The sequence below is a fragment of the Salarias fasciatus genome, chromosome 19 (assembly GCF_902148845.1).
Source record: "Salarias fasciatus chromosome 19, fSalaFa1.1, whole genome shotgun sequence".
Lineage (NCBI taxonomy): Eukaryota > Metazoa > Chordata > Actinopteri > Blenniiformes > Blenniidae > Salarias > Salarias fasciatus.
Window position 1 is genome coordinate 7,562,545 of NC_043763.1, and position 7,341 is coordinate 7,569,885.

General features: G+C 47.2%; 1 protein-coding gene across 1 annotated transcript in view; it reads right to left on the reverse strand.

The window, feature by feature from the left end:
- The window catches only part of LOC115406743 (claudin-20-like), a 118,485-nt gene that overhangs the window by 109,492 nt on the left and 1,652 nt on the right, over window positions 1-7,341 (reverse strand). The window lies entirely within an intron of this gene.

The window sequence follows — 7,341 nt, forward strand, 5'->3', positions numbered from 1 at the left end:
CCGTCACAGATGTTCTCAGCGAGGTCCTCCGTCAGTTTCCTCCACCCCTGGGAGAGTTCAGATCGGCGGTCCGGAGAGACCGGGACAGGAAATCTGTTCTTTCTCTACTCAACACGTCGGCGGATCCATAGTCCCACACCCACGTGAACACACAGCTGGTACACGGGTTTCCTTGTGTGTCGAAGTGTGTTCGATCTGTGGAGGTGTGCCAGAGAAGATGGAGTAATTGTGTTTACTTGCTTATAAATCTATACGCACGTGTGAGGACGACACTCGTGTGTGTGTGTGTGTGTGTGTCAATTAAAATGGACCCAATTGGGTGTGAACCTGTGTGAGAGAGACAGTCTGGGGATCAGTGACGCCTTCTGGTCATTAATAAACATGATCATGAATGTTTAATCTCCATCGGCGGGGTGGCAAGGCTACCCTCACCAGTGTTATTGACAAAGTCGCACACGGACACTGCCCCCCCTCCATACACACTACACACTCGACAGATTGGACGAGCGGCAGGAGGGAGGTTGGAGGTGTGTAACGCGAGGTTAACCACGCATGAGAGGGACGGCGGCTCAACATGTGTATAGGGAGAGTCTCATCCACTCCACAGCGGCTTTCACACAAAATCCTACAATAAGCCCTGATGTGTTAAATCTCACGTCAGATGGTATTTCCTGAAAAAGCTCCAGAAGATCCAGTCAGAAACTGTGAGGCAGAAGCCACGATCATGGTTTCCTCCATAAGGAAGACTCTGGATAACTCTGATTTACAACAAGTCGCCTTTTCCTTATCAGGCTGAGCTGCTGCAGCCTCACCTGACATGTTGACTACTTGTCCTCTTCACATAGCCTTTTTCATTTTGAGAAGAAATTAAATAAGTGGAGCCTAAAACATTTGTACTGCATTAGATCAAATTTAAGAACTAAATCTGTTTAAAAAAAAATCTATATTATCAGATGACATATAAACAAATACCAGATCTCTAGAAGAGCTATGCTTTTTTAAAGCCAATGGATCCCAACAGTTGATATCTTATAATAACATTACATAACAACTAAGTTTGTATTTTAAAAGAAGTATGTGTTCTTTTTTCAAATTGACATTTTGATTTTCTCCAGATTGTCAAATTTTCAAGGGTGCCCTGCCAATCACTATTGTATCTCTATATGTCAAAAATAATTGTGAAAATGCAGCATTAAGACCATGTTTATGCAACAATTCAAGTTAAAACGCATCGTTTTAGCGTTTCAGTTTCTGAAAAGTTTCGTATTTGCAGAGCAACGTTTCAAAAAACAATGTCCTTTTATGGCAGAAATGCTGAAAACGATGTAGTTACCTTGTTGTGCCACTAGTAGGTGGTGTTGCATTTGTGATTACACAGGCAGTTGCATGGACTGTCAACCAAGTCGGATTGTTATCACGGTCACTCTAAACTCTAAAACTACCAAGTTCCAGGAGAATCTGGACTGGAAGCCATGACACTCTGGAGGCTGCCATGGTTGTTATTGTACATCTGCTCAAGCATGTGCAGAAGAAGTATTTACTACGACCTTGATGAGGTACAATTATTCTCTTTGACGGTAAAGTCGGTTATATGATGAAAAAGTGAATTTCACCACTGACTTGGCAGAGCGTTAATTAATTGACGCCCGATCAGAAAACATGTAGTTCCGACACTTAGATCAAAGCAAGGCTGTTTTTGGAGAACACTTTTGAAAAGCTGTTGTGGCAACTCATCGTTCCGTTATTATTATTATTATTATGTGGATTACTTTCCAACATTAAAGAACTCAGGGAATAAAAGGAGCACAGGTGTGTGGCGTGGATGAGAGAAAATTGAAGAGAAGACAAAAGACCGTCATTAATGTGACAGGTTTTCAGTTTGATTTCCCGTTTGGCCGCCAGCTTTTGTTTCAGATGCCTTCTGTTGGAAAAGAAAACACCCCAATACTGCAGAGTACTTTGGATTACTTCACACCTATTTTTAGCCTTCAACAATCCCCCCAAAATCAGTTCCGCTCCATCTACCATTTGGTCGTAAGTGATAAACACAGCTTAGAAAGGGGGGTAAAATAAAACGCCACCGGGTTTGATCGCACCACCTTGATCCCTGCAAATCTGTCAGCTTCCTCTTGTAAACCCCCCCTCCTTCCTGCACGCCCCTGGTGACTCAGGAATTTCCTATCTTTTTTAATTTGACACCGTCTGCTCCGTCGCTTTGTGCGACTCCCGGGAGGCAATCTGCTCCTTACCAATCGTAAACAAACAGGCAGGCGACGCGAGGGCCTTCAGGGCTAATCAGCAGCTAGCTGCTGCTGCTAACAAACAACAGAGTGTGTGTGCGGGGGGGGGGGGGGGGGGGGGGGGGGGACGGGACGAGTGAACAAACAGCTAGTGTTTGTTCATGTGCGGGCAGGTTAGACACACTCACTGTGCTCCTTAATGGAAACAATGAGGCTTGTTTCGCCGGCCGGTGAAGCAGGTGTCGCATCGAGCTGAGTCAGGATTTTAATAAGCAGCTTTTATAAGGTCGTCTTCGGCGGACGATGACAGACGCACCGAAGGGGGCGACACGGGCAATGCAGAAAATACGAAAAAGAACAAAAACCAGCGAGGTTTAGGGGAAGCGTGAGATTCTACGGAGGCCACGCAGTCAGAAAAGCGGCGTGCTGGCTCGGGTGAGGCTGACGGAGGAACCTGCCCGGCGCATCCAGCGTCTCACAATTTGGCTCAGAACTGTCAAACAGCTCATCCCGCTTGCTCAGCATCTCAGTGCACCTCCCCTCTCTCTGCATATCTCCTGCTTTCCACACACACACACACACACACACACATATTCTGTGTTTGTGTTGGCAGATTTAATAAGCTCCCCTGTCACCCAGATTACGCACGGAAACACGCGGCGCCCCGCCTGCCGTGAATCACAGCTGGACGCAAATCAGGAGAGGTGTTGCTGCGTCTCGTAGTCGTCTCCGTGACAACCCCTTTTGTTTTCTCATGCCTCCTCCATCTGACTCTGACCTTTGCCCCCCTCGGCCCCGGTGGATGACCCCCGCAATAACTGCAGACAGCTGAAGACGAGAAGCAGGGGCTCCGAGGAGAAGTTGGAAGCGGCTTCGCTTTGTGCCGACGTCAGGAGTCAACAGATGATTTATGGTCAATGAGATGAGCTTTTTGTGAAGATTAGCAGCTAACAACGTTAGCAAAGTCAACAGTCGTTACTCCGAATGCGAGCGCCGTGTCTCTGCCTCTGTAAACTATATTTGCACGGATGGATTTCAATTCTGCTCACACAGTTAGTTTTGCGCGTGTGTGTGGGGAAAGGTATTCACTGACAGGCATGTCGACCACTGATAACACACACACAAACACACACCTCCTCAGTATGCAAATACACACTGACTTGGCAAACAGGAGCGGCCTCTCCTCCTGCTCCTGGCACTGCGTACATAAAGACAACACTTGCCACCAAATTTCTGTTTGAGGGAGGTTGAAATGAAATATCTCGGAGAAAGGCTTGTTGTGAGGAAACGACTGACAGCTCTCGGTACAAAGCCTGGATTTACTGAACCTCTTCTATTTGGTAAATGTCTCACAATCAAATATTAATCAACATTAACTGGTTTAAGTATCCCGTTAACCACCCTTAGTTTCCTCTGTTCCGACTGTAATGAGCTTTTCCTCGGGTAAAGAGTAATTAGATCCCGAAAGTCATTTGGTATTCATCCAGTGGGGAACATGAATACCTGCAGGAAGTGAGCATACGGAAAGGAAGTCTTCACGAGAGAAGAGCGCAAAAATGACCATGTCATGGTTGAACAACTCCACCAACCAACAATAATGAGATCCCGGCTTGTTTCAAGACTTTAAAGGTTATAAAATGTATTCAATAAAGACAGTTTCATGACATACGGCATTTCAGTAACAATGTCTGGTTACAGAGAGCTTTGATTCTTTATATAAATTCCCTTGAAGCACTTTGCCACCAAGAATTCATGAGACCACAATCCTTTTAGGGTTACTTAATTTCACAAGACTTTACTGAAACCTCAAGGTTAACCACCCATCCATCATGGACCCAAGAGAAAATCACCAACAGAGTCTTTGGATCATGGGAAAAAATCCAGGCAAGCAAACGGGAAACATGCAAACTACACACAGAAAAGCATCATCCTCAGGTCTTTTGAAGGCCAACCATTATCGTCCTGCCGAACAAGAGTGTAACCACGGTAACCAAATGTAATGATGTTCTTCCGAGGCTTTGGGGAAAGTATCAAAAATGGAGCAGCCATATAAATGCAGGAGATGCTTTGGAATACATTCCCTCCTGTCTTTTTCTGTTGCTAGGGAAAAAAAAACCCAACAGCATAAAAAAAAAGGACAGAAACAAGGTTATTGTGACCTTGACATTTGGCCACAAAAGCTTCATCAGTTGAGTGAGAGCAAAAAAAGTTCAGCTCTTACAGTTCAGTTCGACAGAGTGCATGTGGTTAGGGTGACCTGCGATTGGTTCACTGTCAGCTTACAAGCATCGGAGTGAATTTGTGTCCATCAACAAGTGCTAACTGGGGAAAAAAAAGAAAAGTCTGATGCACAAAAGGCTGGATGCCTTGAAGAACCTGAGCATTTTCAGTCTCATGAAGTTTCCTCAGACTTAAGAGGTCAAATTTCTCTTTTTCTCCCATTGATGTGTGCACTAAAATTCACACTGTGTCCTTAAAAAGCTCTGATGACCTCCACTTAAAGCCAACATGTTGGCAAGTGCGTGTGCTTCCGACGTGCCCTTGAGCAAAACAGGCGGATCCCCTGCCGACAGCCGACTTTCTGCACTCTCACGTCTTGGCGGTGCAATACGAACGCTTGCGTGACCTTGCAGCGGGGGCGCGGCCCGCAGCGCCGTTGAGCCCGCGACGAGGGGCCGGGTTCGCGGCGCGAGGGGAACTTTGGACACCTCCTAGTCTGGGAGAGTCTGCTGGCCCTGATAACGGGGGGGAAGGGGGGGGGCAGTGGCTTCTTAAAGGCAGGAGAAAAGTTATGCACTCCCACAGTGGTGAGTAATTACTGTGGCTGCAGAGTGTGGGCAGAGATACGGGATTCCTCTCCTGCATAACTAGGTGGACAGAAGATAGATGGCCGCCGCTCGTGGATCTGTGTGAGCGCTCACACCGGCGCAGACGCTCTGTCTCCTTCCACTTGGCACAGACTTCCACAGCGCGCGAATATATCTGGGTATCTGGCGGTGGCAGATTGAGGCTGATTTTTTTGTGTGTGTGTATGTGTGTGTGTGCATGGGAGGCTTTAGGAGGCCCAATCAATAGCTTTAATCAATTAGGAATGCAGCAACTGAGAAGCTGCAGAGACCAGCCAAGTCTCGCGCTAAAAGGATCGCGATTCCATTTTATCACACGGCCCCTGTATTGATCCGGAAAGGGTAAGGAAAAGGGGGTATCTGATGAATTAATTTTCCTAAGGTGGAACCGTAAAGATCTTGTTTGGATCACTGATTTCAGAAGCCTTTAAAGTTGAGGTAAGCTTGTTGTCTCAGAGGAGGAGGGGGAGGGGAGGGGAGGGGGTCTCGTGTTGGGATTTTGTTTTCGCAGAGGCAGCAGTGAGAGAGAGCGAAGAACAGAAGGTAAGAGAGGTGAGCACTGCAGATTTTGAGCTGTCGCACTCCAAGAATCCAGAGTACAGGCTCCTTCTGTCACACTGATGAGCGCTGCAGTCCCACACTGACCTCACATGGCCGGACACGGTACTGCCACTACACTCTGCTGCAACTCTTATCTGGAAACATTAAGACTAAATCCTCCTTTTAGAATAAATCAGAGCGTCAAGTACAGCCGGCAGAGGGAATTTTATGACCCCCTCCCGACGTCATAGTAAAACCCATTTACAAGCTCAAAGGCAGCACTGTCTAATTGACTTCCTCACAGCGGGGGGTGGGGGGGGGGGGTGGGGGGACACTTTCTCTCAGCATTCAAACCTTCAGTCAAAACCACACATTAGCGCAGCCACCAGGGCATGGGCGGCCAGCGTTTCATTATTCTGTGCCATTATGGCTGAGGTGCTCTGATGAGTCACCCATGCTGGGTTTATCCTCAGCTGAAAGGTCAGGCCCGCTTTGCTCCGTTCCCACGGGCCCGGCTGGCATTTACACCCAGGCTATGATGTGCAAATGGATCGGCAATGCCGATACCATTACAGTCATGCTAAGACCGGGAGAGAATGATAATCTGATAATGTGATTGGAACGAAACGGACCTCTTCGGATAAGCACGTGGAGGCATCATAGAGTATTTGTATTGTGCGTGACAGCCTGAGCCGGGCAGGAGCTTGAGGACTGACAGCGGTTGATTCAAAGATTCAGCCTGTCAAATCTTTCTGGCAGGGGGTCAGTGGGGGGGCTGGGCACTGGCTGGCTGCCCAGGCCCCGGGGAACCTGGTGAGAGCTCAGAATTGATGGACTGAATCATACTAGACTACACACGACTTGGCAGTCGTTTGTAGAAGGTGTCCAGACGCCTAACGCGAGGATATGAAATATGTAGGACCAGAGACATTAAGCAGAACTGGAATAATCTCTCTCTCTCTCCCTGTTGCTTCATTACAAAGTGCTGAAGTAGCATCACCAGACACCAATGAAGCAGGCGATTGTTTAAATAAATCTCCCCGCTCGTGTTTTCTGACACCAGCCGGGACGTAACAGAGCACAGAGAGGAGCTCGGTGCCAGGAGTGCTGAGTAAGCACCTCCTCCGGCTGAAGCAGCCGGTCCCTGGTAATGCGGGGCGCACGGCGGAGGGCGCAGGGCGGAGGGCGCAGGGCGGAGGGCGGGGCAACCGAGCTACCATCTTCTAAAACCTCCTCCACCTCTTTTTTGTTCTGCTGAACCGAGGGCCAAATGGCTGCTTTTCCAGAAGGTCCTACGCAGTCTGAGATAAGGAGGGCAGTTCATCTACACCTTTATTCACAGGTGAGAAAGGCGACAGCTTTTCTGACAGTGAGGGAGTCATTTAGTGAAGCATTGCAGGCTTCATGGAAATTTAACTTCCTCGTCTGGGCATCTGATCCTAATTTCAAAAGGTTTTTTTTTTAACTATGGATAGAATTTGTTCTGAGCCTAAGGAATGACGTAATGTGTGGGGGGTTTTTTTATTGCTTAAAACTAGTGTTTGTTTAGTACCAGCTTTAGAAACTTAAATTTGAATCAGGGTATGTTTTATATATTATATAAGGATTGAGGCACAAATAAATCCTTTTGAAGATTAAAGAAATTCATATTAACATATTTCCAGCTAAAACACTTGAATAGTTCGAGGGGCATGTTCCTGATTAGACAGCCAATC